A 15,372-nucleotide genomic window follows, 5' to 3' on the forward strand; every position below is an offset into this window, starting at 1 on the left:
AAACAACTCGCTCTGCACAGTGCTCTTACAGCCTACCGGGAACATCTCTTCCAAAGGCCTGTGAAACGCAGTTTCTTTGCAGGCCTGATGTAGCTGAAGTAGGACTTCTGCTCTAGGTGTGCTACTTTGCCCTAGAGCTGAAAGGCACAACGTGCAGGCTTCTTTCCAAAGGGCGAGTTGGGCCCCACAGCATCTTGCTTCCTTCTCTTTAGGAAGCTAAGAAACAACTCTCTCTGCACAGTGCTCTTACAGCCTAGTGGGAACATCTCTTCCAAAGGCCTGTGAAACGCAGTTTCTTTGCAGGCCTGATCTGGCTGAAGTAGGACTTCTGCTCTGGGTGTGCTACTTTGCCCTAGAGCTGAAAGGCACAACGTGCAGGCTTCTTTCCAAAGGGCGAGTTGAGCCGCACAGCATCTTGCTTCCAGCTCTTTGGGAAGCTAAGAAACAACTCGCTCTGCACAGTGCTCTTACAGCCTACCGGGAACATGTCTTCCAAAGGCCTGTGAAACGCTGTTTCTTTGCAGGCCTGATCTGGCTGAAGTAGGACTTCTGCTCTGGGTGTGCTACTTTGCCCTAGAGCTGAAAGGCACAACGTGCAGGCTTCTTTCCAAAGGGCGAGTTGGGCCCCACAGCATCTTGCTTCCATCTCTTTGGGAAGCTAAGAAACAACTCGCTCTGCACAGTGCTCTTACAGCCTAGAGGGAACATCTCTTCCAAAGGCCTGTGAAACGCAGTTTCTTTGCAGGCCTGATCTGGCTGAAGTAGGACTTCTGCTCTGGGTGTGCTACTTTGCCCTAGAGCTGAAAGGCACAACGTGCAGGCTTCTTTCCAAAGGGCGAGTTGGGCCCCACAGCATCTTGCTTCCAGCTCTTTGGGAAGCTAAGAAACAACTCGCTCTGCACAGTGCTCTTACAGCCTAGTGGGAACATCTCTTCCATAGGCCTGCGAAACGCAGTTTCTTTGCAGGCCTGATCTGGCTGAAGTAGGACTTCTGCTCTGGGTGTGCTACTTTGCCCTAGAGCTGAAAGGCACAACGTGCAGGCTTCTTTCCAAAGGGCGAGTTGGGTCCCACAGCATCTTGCTTCCAGCTCTTTGGGAAGCTAAGAAACAACTCGCTCTGCACAGTGCTCTTACAGCCTACCAGGAACATCTCTTCCAAAGGCCTGTGAAACGCAGTTTCTTTGCAGGCCTGATCTGGCTGAAGTAGGACTTCTGCTCTGGGTGTGCTACTTTGCCCTAGAGCTGAAAGGCACAACGTGCAGTCTTCTTTCCAAAGGGCGAGTTGGGCCCCACAGCATCTTGCTTCCAGCTCTTTGGGAAGCTAAGAAACAACTCGCTCTGCACAGTGCTCTTACAGCCTAGTGGGAAGATCTCTTCCAAAGGCCTGTGAAACGCAGTTTCTTTGCAGGCCTGATGTAGCTGAAGTAGGACTTCTGCTCTGGGTGTGCTACTTTGCCCTAGAGCTGAAAGGCACAACGTGCAGGCTTCTTTCCAAAGGGCGAGTTGGGCCCCACAGCATCTTGCTTCCTTCTCTTTGGGAAGCTAAGAAACAACTCGCTCTGCACAGTGCTCTTACAGCCTAGAGGGAACATCTCTTCCAAAGGCCTGTGAAACGCAGTTTCTTTGCAGGCCTGATCTGGCTGAAGTAGGACTTCTGCTCTGTGTGTGCTACTTTGCCCTAGAGCTGAAAGGCACAACGTGCAGGCTTCTTTCCAAAGGGCGAGTAGGGCCCCACAGCATCTTGCTTCCAGCTCTTTGGGAAGCTAAGAAACAACTCGCTCTGCACAGTGCTCTTAGAGCCTACGGGGAACATCTCTTCCATAGACCTGTGAAACGCAGTTTCTTTGCAGGCCTGATCTGGCTGAAGTAGGACTTCTGCTCTGGGTGTGCTACTTTGCCCTAGAGCTGAAAGGCACAACGTGCAGGCTTCTTTCCAAAGGGCGAGTTGGGCCCCACAGCATCTTGCTTCCAGCTCTTTGGGAAGCTAAGAAACAACTCGCTCTGCACAGTGCTCTTACAGCCTAGTGGGAACATCTCTTCCAAAGGCCTGTGAAACGCAGTTTCTTTGCAGGCCTGATCTGGCTGAAGTAGGACTTCTGCTCTGTGTGTGCTACTTTGCCCTAGAGCTGAAAGGCACAACGTGCAGGCTTCTTTCCAAAGGGCGAGTAGGGCCCCACAGCATCTTGCTTCCAGCTCTTTGGGAAGCTAAGAAACAACTCGCTCTGCACAGTGCTCTTAGAGCCTACGGGGAACATCTCTTCCATAGACCAGTGAAACGCAGTTTCTTTGCAGGCCTGATCTGGCTGAAGTAGGACTTCTGCTCTGGGTGTGCTACTTTGCCCTAGAGCTGAAAGGCACAACGTGCAGGCTTCTTTCCAAAGGGCGAGTTGGGCCCCACAGCATCTTGCTTCCAGCTCTTTGGGAAGCTAAGAAACAACTCGCTCTGCACAGTGCTCTTACATTCTACCGGGAACATCTATTCCAAAGGCCTGTGAAACGCAGTTTCTTTGCAGGCCTGATCTGGCTGAAGTAGGACTTCTGCTCTGGGTGTGTTACTTTGCCCCAGAGCTGAAAGGCACAACGTGCAGGCTTCTTTCCAAAGGGCGAGTTGGGCCCCACAGCATCTTGCTTCCTTCTCTTTGGGAAGCTAAGAAACAACTCTCTCTGCACAGTGCTCTTACAGCCTAGTGGGAACATCTCTTCCAAAGGCCTGTGAAACGCAGTTTCTTTGCAGGCCTGATCTGGCTGAAGTAGGACTTCTGCTCTGGGTGTGCTACTTTGCCCTAGAGCTGAAAGGCACAACGTGCAGGCTTCTTTCCAAAGGGCGAGTTGGGCCGCACAGCATCTTGCTTCCAGCTCTTTGGGAAGCTAAGAAACAACTCGCTCTGCACAGTGCTCTTACAGCCTACCGGGAACATGTCTTCCAAAGGCCTGTGAAACGCTGTTTCTTTGCAGGCCTGATCTGGCTGAAGTAGGACTTCTGCTCTGGGTGTGCTACTTTGCCCTAGAGCTGAAAGGCACAACGTGCAGGCTTCTTTCCAAAGGGCGAGTTGGGCCCCACAGCATCTTGCTTCCAGCTCTTTGGGAAGCTAAGAAACAACTCGCTCTGCACAGTGCTCTTACAGCCTAGAGGGAACATCTCTTCCAAAGGCCTGTGAAACGCAGTTTCTTTGCAGGCCTGATCTGGCTGAAGTAGGACTTCTGCTCTGGGTGTGCTACTTTGCCCTAGAGCTGAAAGGCACAACGTGCAGGCTTCTTTCCAAAGGGCGAGTTGGGCCCCACAGCATCTTGCTTCCAGCTCTTTGGGAAGCTAAGAAACAACTCGCTCTGCACAGTGCTCTTACAGCCTAGTGGGAACATCTCTTCCATAGGCCTGCGAAACGCAGTTTCTTTGCAGGCCTGATCTGGCTGAAGTAGGACTTCTGCTCTGGGTGTGCTACTTTGCCCTAGAGCTGAAAGGCACAACGTGCAGGCTTCTTTCCAAAGGGCGAGTTGGGCCCCACAGCATCTTGCTTCCAGCTCTTTGGGAAGCTAAGAAACAACTCGCTCTCCACAGTGCTCTTACAGCCTACCGGGAACATCTCTTCCAAAGGCCTGTGAAACGCAGTTTCTTTGCAGGCCTGATCTGGCTGAAGTAGGACTTCTGCTCTGGGTGTGCTACTTTGCCCTAGAGCTGAAAGGCACAACGTGCAGGCTTCTTTCCAAAGGGCGAGTTGGGCCCCACAGCATCTTGCTTCCAGCTCTTTGGGAAGCTAAGAAACAACTCGCTCTGCACAGTGCTCTTACAGCCTAGTGGGAACATGTCTTCCAAAGGCCTGTGAAACGCAGTTTCTTTGCAGGCCTGATCTGGCTGAAGTAGGACTTCTGCTCTGGGTGTGCTACTTTGCCCTAGAGCTGAAAGGCACAACGTGCAGGCTTCTTTCCAAAGGGCGAGTTGGGCCCCACAGCATCTTGCTTCCAGCTCTTTGGGAAGCTAAGAAACAACTCGCTCTGCACAGTGCTCTTACATTCTACCGGGAACATCTATTCCAAAGGCCTGTGAAACGCAGTTTCTTTGCAGGCCTGATCTGGCTGAAGTAGGACTTCTGCTCTGGGTGTGTTACTTTGCCCCAGAGCTGAAAGGCACAACGTGCAGGCTTCTTTCCAAAGGGCGAGTTGGGCCCCACAGCATCTTGCTTCCTTCTCTTTGGGAAGCTAAGAAACAACTCTCTCTGCACAGTGCTCTTACAGCCTAGTGGGAACATCTCTTCCAAAGGCCTGTGAAACGCAGTTTCTTTGCAGGCCTGATCTGGCTGAAGTAGGACTTCTGCTCTGGGTGTGCTACTTTGCCCTAGAGCTGAAAGGCACAACGTGCAGGCTTCTTTCCAAAGGACGAGTTGGGCCCCACAGCATCTTGCTTCCATCTCTTTGGGAAGCTAAGAAACAACTCGCTCTGCTCAGTGCTCTTACCGCCTACCGGGAACGTCTCTTCCAAAGGCCTGTGAAACGCAGTTTCTTTGCAGGCCTGATCTGGCTGAAGTAGGACTTCTGCTCTGGGTGTGCTACTTTGCCCTAGAGCTGAAAGGCACAACGTGCAGGCTTCTTTCCCAAGGGCGAGTTGGGCCCCACAGCATCTTGCTTCCATCTCTTTGGGAAGCTAAGAAACAACTCGCTCTGCACAGTGCTCTTACAGCCTAGTGGGAACATCTCTTCCAAAGGCCTGTGAAACGCAGTTTCTTTGCAGGCCTGATCTGGCTGAAGTAGGACTTCTGCTCTGGGTGTGCTACTTTGCCCTAGAGCTGAAAGGCACAACGTGCAGGCTTCTTTCCAAAGGGCGAGTTGGGCCCCACAGCATCTTGCTTCCAGCTCTTTGGGAAGCTAAGAAACAACTCGCTCTGCACAGTGCTCTTACAGCCTAGCGGGAACATCTCTTCCAAAGGCCTGTGAAACGCAGTTTCTTTGCAGGCCTGATCTGGCTGAAGTAGGACGTCTGCTCTGGGTGTGCTACTTTGCCCTAGAGCTGAAAGGCACAACGTGCAGGCTTCTTTCCAAAGGGCGAGTTGGGCCCCACAGCATCTTGCTTCCAGCTCTTTGGGAAGCTAAGAAACAACTCGCTCTGCACAGTGCTCTTACAGCCTTTCGGGAACATGTCTTCCAAAGGCCTGTGAAACGCAGTTTCTTTGCAGGCCTGATCTGGCTGAAGTAGGACTTCTGCTCTGGGTGTGCTACTTTGCCCTAGAGCTGAAAGGCACAACGTGCAGGCTTCTTTCCAAAGGGCGAGTTGGGCCCCACAGCATCTTGCTTCCAGCTCTTTGGGAAGCTAAGAAACAACTCGCTCTGCACAGTGCTCTTACAGCCTACCGGGAACATCTCTTCCAAAGGCCTGTGAAACGCAGTTTCTTTGCAGGCCTGATGTAGCTGAAGTAGGACTTCTGCTCTGGGTGTGCTACTTTGCCCTAGAGCTGAAAGGCACAACGTGCAGGCTTCTTTCCAAAGGGCGAGTTGGGCCCCACAGCATCTTGCTTCCTTCTCTTTCGGAAGCTAAGAAACAACTCTCTCTGCACAGTGCTCTTACAGCCTAGTGGGAACATCTCTTCCAAAGGCCTGTGAAACGCAGTTTCTTTGCAGGCCTGATCTGGCTGAAGTAGGACTTCTGCTCTGGGTGTGCTACTTTGCCCTAGAGCTGAAAGGCACAACGTGCAGGCTTCTTTCCAAAGGGCGAGTTGGGCCGCACAGCATCTTGCTTCCAGCTCTTTGGGAAGCTAAGAAACAACTCGCTCTGCACAGTGCTCTTACAGCCTACCGGGAACATGTCTTCCAAAGGCCTGTGAAACGCTGTTTCTTTGCAGGCCTGATCTGGCTGAAGTAGGACTTCTGCTCTGGGTGTGCTACTTTGCCCTAGAGATGAAAGGCACAACGTGCAGGCTTCTTTCCAAAGGGCGAGTTGGGCCCCACAGCATCTTGCTTCCATCTCTTTGGGAAGCTAAGAAACAACTCGCTCTGCACAGTGCTCTTACAGCCTAGAGGGAACATCTCTTCCAAAGGCCTGTGAAACGCAGTTTCTTTGCAGGCCTGATCTGGCTGAAGTAGGACTTCTGCTCTGGGTGTGCTACTTTGCCCTAGAGCTGAAAGGCACAACGTGCAGGCTTCTTTCCAAAGGGCGAGTTGGGCCCCACAGCATCTTGCTTCCAGCTCTTTGGGAAGCTAAGAAACAACTCGCTCTGCACAGTGCTCTTACAGCCTAGTGGGAACATCTCTTCCATAGGCCTGCGAAACGCAGTTTCTTTGCAGGCCTGATCTGGCTGAAGTAGGACTTCTGCTCTGGGTGTGCTACTTTGCCCTAGAGCTGAAAGGCACAACGTGCAGGCTTCTTTCCAAAGGGCGAGTTGGGCCCCACAGCATCTTGCTTCCAGCTCTTTGGGAAGCTAAGAAACAACTCGCTCTGCACAGTGCTCTTACAGCCTTTCGGGAACATGTCTTCCAAAGGCCTGTGAAACGCAGTTTCTTTGCAGGCCTTATCTGGCTGAAGTAGGACTTCTGCTCTGGGTGTGCTACTTTGCCCTAGAGCTGAAAGGCACAACGTGCAGGCTTCTTTCCAAAGGGCGAGTTGGGCCCCACAGCATCTTGCTTCCAGCTCTTTGGGAAGCTAAGAAACAACTCGCTCTGCACAGTGCTCTTACAGCCTACCGGGAACATCTCTTCCAAAGGCCTGTGAAACGCAGTTTCTTTGCAGGCCTGATGTAGCTGAAGTAGGACTTCTGCTCTAGGTGTGCTACTTTGCCCTAGAGCTGAAAGGCACAACGTGCAGGCTTCTTTCCAAAGGGCGAGTTGGGCCCCACAGCATCTTGCTTCCTTCTCTTTAGGAAGCTAAGAAACAACTCTCTCTGCACAGTGCTCTTACAGCCTAGTGGGAACATCTCTTCCAAAGGCCTGTGAAACGCAGTTTCTTTGCAGGCCTGATCTGGCTGAAGTAGGACTTCTGCTCTGGGTGTGCTACTTTGCCCTAGAGCTGAAAGGCACAACGTGCAGGCTTCTTTCCAAAGGGCGAGTTGGGCCGCACAGCATCTTGCTTCCAGCTCTTTGGGAAGCTAAGAAACAACTCGCTCTGCACAGTGCTCTTACAGCCTACCGGGAACATGTCTTCCAAAGGCCTGTGAAACGCTGTTTCTTTGCAGGCCTGATCTGGCTGAAGTAGGACTTCTGCTCTGGGTGTGCTACTTTGCCCTAGAGCTGAAAGGCACAACGTGCAGGCTTCTTTCCAAAGGGCGAGTTGGGCCCCACAGCATCTTGCTTCCATCTCTTTGGGAAGCTAAGAAACAACTCGCTCTGCACAGTGCTCTTACAGCCTAGAGGGAACATCTCTTCCAAAGGCCTGTGAAACGCAGTTTCTTTGCAGGCCTGATCTGGCTGAAGTAGGACTTCTGCTCTGGGTGTGCTACTTTGCCCTAGAGCTGAAAGGCACAACGTGCAGGCTTCTTTCCAAAGGGCGAGTTGGGCCCCACAGCATCTTGCTTCCAGCTCTTTGGGAAGCTAAGAAACAACTCGCTCTGCACAGTGCTCTTACAGCCTAGTGGGAACATCTCTTCCATAGGCCTGCGAAACGCAGTTTCTTTGCAGGCCTGATCTGGCTGAAGTAGGACTTCTGCTCTGGGTGTGCTACTTTGCCCTAGAGCTGAAAGGCACAACGTGCAGGCTTCTTTCCAAAGGGCGAGTTGGGTCCCACAGCATCTTGCTTCCAGCTCTTTGGGAAGCTAAGAAACAACTCGCTCTGCACAGTGCTCTTACAGCCTACCAGGAACATCTCTTCCAAAGGCCTGTGAAACGCAGTTTCTTTGCAGGCCTGATCTGGCTGAAGTAGGACTTCTGCTCTGGGTGTGCTACTTTGCCCTAGAGCTGAAAGGCACAACGTGCAGTCTTCTTTCCAAAGGGCGAGTTGGGCCCCACAGCATCTTGCTTCCAGCTCTTTGGGAAGCTAAGAAACAACTCGCTCTGCACAGTGCTCTTACAGCCTAGTGGGAAGATCTCTTCCAAAGGCCTGTGAAACGCAGTTTCTTTGCAGGCCTGATGTAGCTGAAGTAGGACTTCTGCTCTGGGTGTGCTACTTTGCCCTAGAGCTGAAAGGCACAACGTGCAGGCTTCTTTCCAAAGGGCGAGTTGGGCCCCACAGCATCTTGCTTCCTTCTCTTTGGGAAGCTAAGAAACAACTCGCTCTGCACAGTGCTCTTACAGCCTAGAGGGAACATCTCTTCCAAAGGCCTGTGAAACGCAGTTTCTTTGCAGGCCTGATCTGGCTGAAGTAGGACTTCTGCTCTGTGTGTGCTACTTTGCCCTAGAGCTGAAAGGCACAACGTGCAGGCTTCTTTCCAAAGGGCGAGTAGGGCCCCACAGCATCTTGCTTCCAGCTCTTTGGGAAGCTAAGAAACAACTCGCTCTGCACAGTGCTCTTAGAGCCTACGGGGAACATCTCTTCCATAGACCTGTGAAACGCAGTTTCTTTGCAGGCCTGATCTGGCTGAAGTAGGACTTCTGCTCTGGGTGTGCTACTTTGCCCTAGAGCTGAAAGGCACAACGTGCAGGCTTCTTTCCAAAGGGCGAGTTGGGCCCCACAGCATCTTGCTTCCAGCTCTTTGGGAAGCTAAGAAACAACTCGCTCTGCACAGTGCTCTTACAGCCTAGTGGGAACATCTCTTCCAAAGGCCTGTGAAACGCAGTTTCTTTGCAGGCCTGATCTGGCTGAAGTAGGACTTCTGCTCTGTGTGTGCTACTTTGCCCTAGAGCTGAAAGGCACAACGTGCAGGCTTCTTTCCAAAGGGCGAGTAGGGCCCCACAGCATCTTGCTTCCAGCTCTTTGGGAAGCTAAGAAACAACTCGCTCTGCACAGTGCTCTTAGAGCCTACGGGGAACATCTCTTCCATAGACCAGTGAAACGCAGTTTCTTTGCAGGCCTGATCTGGCTGAAGTAGGACTTCTGCTCTGGGTGTGCTACTTTGCCCTAGAGCTGAAAGGCACAACGTGCAGGCTTCTTTCCAAAGGGCGAGTTGGGCCCCACAGCATCTTGCTTCCAGCTCTTTGGGAAGCTAAGAAACAACTCGCTCTGCACTGTGCTCTTACAGCCTAGTGGGAAGATCTCTTCCAAAGGTCTGTGAAACGCAGTTTCTTTGCAGGCCTGATCTGGCTGAAGTAGGACTTCTGCTCTGGGTGTGCTACTTTGCCCTAGAGCTGAAAGGCACAACGTGCAGGCTTCTTTCCAAAGGGCGAGTTGGGCCCCACAGCATCTTGCTTCCAGCTCTTTGGGAAGCTAAGAAACAACTCGCTCTGCACAGTGCTCTTACATTCTACCGGGAACATCTATTCCAAAGGCCTGTGAAACGCAGTTTCTTTGCAGGCCTGATCTGGCTGAAGTAGGACTTCTGCTCTGGGTGTGTTACTTTGCCCCAGAGCTGAAAGGCACAACGTGCAGGCTTCTTTCCAAAGGGCGAGTTGGGCCCCACAGCATCTTGCTTCCAGCTCTTTGGGAAGCTAAGAAACAACTCGCTCTGCACAGTGCTCTTACAGCCTACCGGGAACATCTCTTCCAAAGGCCTGTGAAACGCAGTTTCTTTGCAGGCCTGAACTGGCTGAAGTAGACTTCTGCTCTGGGTGTGCTACATTTCCCTAGAGCTGAGAGGCACAACGTGCAGGCTTCTTTCCAAAGGGCGAGTTGCGCCCCACAGCATCTTGCTTCCAGCTCTTTGGGAAGCTAAGAAACAACTCGCTCTGCACAGTGCTCTTACAGCCTACCGGGAACATCTCTTCCAAAGGCCTGTGAAACGCAGTTTCTTTGCAGGCCTGATCTGGCTGAAGTAGGACTTCTGCTCTGGGTGTGCTACTTTGCCCTAGAGCTGAAAGGCACAACGTGCAGGCTTCTTTCCAAAGGGCGAGTTGGGCCCCACAGCATCTTGCTTCCAGCTCTTTGGGAAGCTAAGAAACAACTCGCTCTGCACAGTGCTCTTACAGCCTAGCGGGAACATCTCTTCCAAAGGCCTGTGAAACGCAGTTTCTTTGCAGGCCTGATCTGGCTGAAGTAGGACTTCTGCTCTGGGTGTGCTACTTTGCCCTAGAGCTGAAAGGCACAACGTGCAGGCTTCTTTCCAAAGGGCGAGTTGGGCCCCACAGCATCTTGCTTCCAGCTCTTTGGGAAGCTAAGAAACAACTCGCTCTGCACAGTGCTCTTACAGCCTAGTGGGAAGATCTCTTCCAAAGGCCTGTGAAACGCAGTTTCTTTGCAGGCCTGATCTGGCTGAAGTAGGACTTCTGCTCTGGGTGTGCTACTTTGCCCTAGAGCTGAAAGGCACAACGTGCAGGCTTCTTTCCAAAGGGCGAGTTGGGCCCCACAGCATCTTGCTTCCAGCTCTTTGGGAAGCTAAGAAACAACTCGCTCTGCACAGTGCTCTTACAGCCTAGCGGGAACATCTCTTCCAAAGGCCTGTGAAACGCAGTTTCTTTGCAGGCCTGATCTGGCTGAAGTAGGACGTCTGCTCTGGGTGTGCTACTTTGCCCTAGAGCTGAAAGGCACAACGTGCAGGCTTCTTTCCAAAGGGCGAGTTGGGCCCCACAGCATCTTGCTTCCAGCTCTTTGGGAAGCTAAGAAACAACTCGCTCTGCACAGTGCTCTTACAGCCTTTCGGGAACATGTCTTCCAAAGGCCTGTGAACGCAGTTTCTTTGCAGGCCTGATCTGGCTGAAGTAGGACTTCTGCTCTGGGTGTGCTACTTTGCCCTAGAGCTGAAAGGCACAACGTGCAGGCTTCTTTCCAAAGGGCGAGTTGGGCCCCACAGCATCTTGCTTCCAGCTCTTTGGGAAGCTAAGAAACAACTCGCTCTGCACAGTGCTCTTACAGCCTACCGGGAACATCTCTTCCAAAGGCCTGTGAAACGCAGTTTCTTTGCAGGCCTGATGTAGCTGAAGTAGGACTTCTGCTCTGGGTGTGCTACTTTGCCCTAGAGCTGAAAGGCACAACGTGCAGGCTTCTTTCCAAAGGGCGAGTTGGGCCCCACAGCATCTTGCTTCCTTCTCTTTCGGAAGCTAAGAAACAACTCTCTCTGCACAGTGCTCTTACAGCCTAGTGGGAACATCTCTTCCAAAGGCCTGTGAAACGCAGTTTCTTTGCAGGCCTGATCTGGCTGAAGTAGGACTTCTGCTCTGGGTGTGCTACTTTGCCCTAGAGCTGAAAGGCACAACGTGCAGGCTTCTTTCCAAAGGGCGAGTTGGGCCGCACAGCATCTTGCTTCCAGCTCTTTGGGAAGCTAAGAAACAACTCGCTCTGCACAGTGCTCTTACAGCCTACCGGGAACATGTCTTCCAAAGGCCTGTGAAACGCTGTTTCTTTGCAGGCCTGATCTGGCTGAAGTAGGACTTCTGCTCTGGGTGTGCTACTTTGCCCTAGAGATGAAAGGCACAACGTGCAGGCTTCTTTCCAAAGGGCGAGTTGGGCCCCACAGCATCTTGCTTCCATCTCTTTGGGAAGCTAAGAAACAACTCGCTCTGCACAGTGCTCTTACAGCCTAGAGGGAACATCTCTTCCAAAGGCCTGTGAAACGCAGTTTCTTTGCAGGCCTGATCTGGCTGAAGTAGGACTTCTGCTCTGGGTGTGCTACTTTGCCCTAGAGCTGAAAGGCACAACGTGCAGGCTTCTTTCCAAAGGGCGAGTTGGGCCCCACAGCATCTTGCTTCCAGCTCTTTGGGAAGCTAAGAAACAACTCGCTCTGCACAGTGCTCTTACAGCCTAGAGGGAACATGTCTTCCAAAGGCCTGTGAAACGCAGTTTCTTTGCAGGCCTTATCTGGCTGAAGTAGGACTTCTGCTCTGGGTGTGCTACTTTGCCCTAGAGCTGAAAGGCACAACGTGCAGGCTTCTTTCCAAAGGGCGAGTTGGGCCCCACAGCATCTTGCTTCCAGCTCTTTGGGAAGCTAAGAAACAACTCGCTCTGCACAGTGCTCTTACAGCCTACCGGGAACATCTCTTCCAAAGGCCTGTGAAACGCAGTTTCTTTGCAGGCCTGATGTAGCTGAAGTAGGACTTCTGCTCTAGGTGTGCTACTTTGCCCTAGAGCTGAAAGGCACAACGTGCAGGCTTCTTTCCAAAGGGCGAGTTGGGCCCCACAGCATCTTGCTTCCTTCTCTTTAGGAAGCTAAGAAACAACTCTCTCTGCACAGTGCTCTTACAGCCTAGAGGGAACATCTCTTCCAAAGGCCTGTGAAACGCAGTTTCTTTGCAGGCCTGATCTGGCTGAAGTAGGACTTCTGCTCTGGGTGTGCTACTTTGCCCTAGAGCTGAAAGGCACAACGTGCAGGCTTCTTTCCAAAGGGCGAGTTGGGCCGCACAGCATCTTGCTTCCAGCTCTTTGGGAAGCTAAGAAACAACTCGCTCTGCACAGTGCTCTTACAGCCTAGTGGGAACATCTCTTCCATAGGCCTGCGAAACGCAGTTTCTTTGCAGGCCTGATCTGGCTGAAGTAGGACTTCTGCTCTGGGTGTGCTACTTTGCCCTAGAGCTGAAAGGCACAACGTGCAGGCTTCTTTCCAAAGGGCGAGTTGGGCCCCACAGCATCTTGCTTCCAGCTCTTTGGGAAGCTAAGAAACAACTCGCTCTGCACAGTGCTCTTACAGCCTACCAGGAACATCTCTTCCAAAGGCCTGTGAAACGCAGTTTCTTTGCAGGCCTGATCTGGCTGAAGTAGGACTTCTGCTCTGGGTGTGCTACTTTGCCCTAGAGCTGAAAGGCACAACGTGCAGTCTTCTTTCCAAAGGGCGAGTTGGGCCCCACAGCATCTTGCTTCCAGCTCTTTGGGAAGCTAAGAAACAACTCGCTCTGCACAGTGCTCTTACAGCCTAGTGGGAAGATCTCTTCCAAAGGCCTGTGAAACGCAGTTTCTTTGCAGGTCTGATGTAGCTGAAGTAGGACTTCTGCTCTGGGTGTGCTACTTTGCCCTAGAGCTGAAAGGCACAACGTGCAGGCTTCTTTCCAAAGGGCGAGTTGGGCCCCACAGCATCTTGCTTCCTTCTCTTTGGGAAGCTAAGAAACAACTCGCTCTGCACAGTGCTCTTACAGCCTAGTGGGAACATCTCTTCCAAAGGCCTGTGAAACGCAGTTTCTTTGCAGGCCTGATCTGGCTGAAGTAGGACTTCTGCTCTGTGTGTGCTACTTTGCCCTAGAGCTGAAAGGCACAACGTGCAGGCTTCTTTCCAAAGGGCGAGTAGGGCCCCACAGCATCTTGCTTCCAGCTCTTTGGGAAGCTAAGAAACAACTCGCTCTGCACAGTGCTGTTAGAGCCTACGGGGAACATCTCTTCCATAGACCTGTGAAACGCAGTTTCTTTGCAGGCCTGATCTGGCTGAAGTAGGACTTCTGCTCTGGGTGTGCTACTTTGCCCTAGAGCTGAAAGGCACAACGTGCAGGCTTCTTTCCAAAGGGCGAGTTGGGCCCCACAGCATCTTGCTTCCAGCTCTTTGGGAAGCTAAGAAACAACTCGCTCTGCACAGTGCTCTTACAGCCTAGTGGGAACATCTCTTCCAAAGGCCTGTGAAACGCAGTTTCTTTGCAGGCCTGATCTGGCTGAAGTAGGACTTCTGCTCTGTGTGTGCTACTTTGCCCTAGAGCTGAAAGGCACAACGTGCAGGCTTCTTTCCAAAGGGCGAGTAGGGCCCCACAGCATCTTGCTTCCAGCTCTTTGGGAAGCTAAGAAACAACTCGCTCTGCACAGTGCTCTTAGAGCCTACGGGGAACATCTCTTCCATAGACCTGTGAAACGCAGTTTCTTTGCAGGCCTGATCTGGCTGAAGTAGGACTTCTGCTCTGGGTGTGCTACTTTGCCCTAGAGCTGAAAGGCACAACGTGCAGGCTTCTTTCCAAAGGGCGAGTTGGGCCCCACAGCATCTTGCTTCCAGCTCTTTGGGAAGCTAAGAAACAACTCGCTCTGCACAGTGCTCTTACAGCCTAGTGGGAAGATCTCTTCCAAAGGCCTGTGAAACGCAGTTTCTTTGCAGGCCTGATCTGGCTGAAGTAGGACTTCTGCTCTGGGTGTGCTACTTTGCCCTAGAGCTGAAAGGCACAACGTGCAGGCTTCTTTCCAAAGGGCGAGTTGGGCCCCACAGCATCTTGCTTCCAGCTCTTTGGGAAGCTAAGAAACAACTCGCTCTGCACAGTGCTCTTACATTCTACCGGGAACATCTATTCCAAAGGCCTGTGAAACGCAGTTTCTTTGCAGGCCTGATCTGGCTGAAGTAGGACTTCTGCTCTGGGTGTGTTACTTTGCCCCAGAGCTGAAAGGCACAACGTGCAGGCTTCTTTCCAAAGGGCGAGTTGGGCCCCACAGCATCTTGCTTCCAGCTCTTTGGGAAGCTAAGAAACAACTCGCTCTGCACAGTGCTCTTACAGCCTACCGGGAACATCTCTTCCAAAGGCCTGTGAAACGCAGTTTCTTTGCAGGCCTGAACTGGCTGAAGTAGACTTCTGCTCTGGGTGTGCTACATTTCCCTAGAGCTGAGAGGCACAACGTGCAGGCTTCTTTCCAAAGGGCGAGTTGCGCCCCACAGCATCTTGCTTCCAGCTCTTTGGGAAGCTAAGAAACAACTCGCTCTGCACAGTGCTCTTACAGCCTACCGGGAACATCTCTTCCAAAGGCCTGTGAAACACAGTTTCTTTGCAGGCCTGATCTGGCTGAAGTAGGACTTCTGCTCTGGGTGTGCTACTTTGCCCTAGAGCTGAAAGGCACAACGTGCAGGCTTCTTTCCAAAGGGCGAGTTGGGCCCCACAGCATCTTGCTTCCAGCTCTTTGGGAAGCTAAGAAACAACTCGCTCTGCACAGTGCTCTTACAGCCTAGCGGGAACATCTCTTCCAAAGGCCTGTGAAACGCAGTTTCTTTGCAGGCCTGATCTGGCTGAAGTAGGACTTCTGCTCTGGGTGTGCTACTTTGCCCTAGAGCTGAAAGGCACAACGTGCAGGCTTCTTTCCAAAGGGCGAGTTGGGCCCCACAGCATCTTGCTTCCAGCTCTTTGGGAAGCTAAGAAACAACTCGCTCTGCACAGTGCTCTTACAGCCTTTCGGGAACATGTCTTCCAAAGGCCTGTGAAACGCAGTTTCTTTGCAGGCCTTATCTGGCTGAAGTAGGACTTCTGCTCTGGGTGTGCTACTTTGCCCTAGAGCTGAAAGGCACAACGTGCAGGCTTCTTTCCAAAGGGCGAGTTGGGCCCCACAGCATCTTGCTTCCAGCTCTTTGGGAAGCTAAGAAACAACTCGCTCTGCACAGTGCTCTTACAGCCTACCGGGAACATCTCTTCCAAAGGCCTGTGAAACGCAGTTTCTTTGCAGGCCTGATGTAGCTGAAGTAGGACTTCTGCTCTAGGTGTGCTACT

Source organism: Equus caballus, chromosome 9 (assembly GCF_041296265.1).
Source record: "Equus caballus isolate H_3958 breed thoroughbred chromosome 9, TB-T2T, whole genome shotgun sequence".
NCBI classification, from domain to species: Eukaryota; Metazoa; Chordata; class Mammalia; order Perissodactyla; family Equidae; genus Equus; species Equus caballus.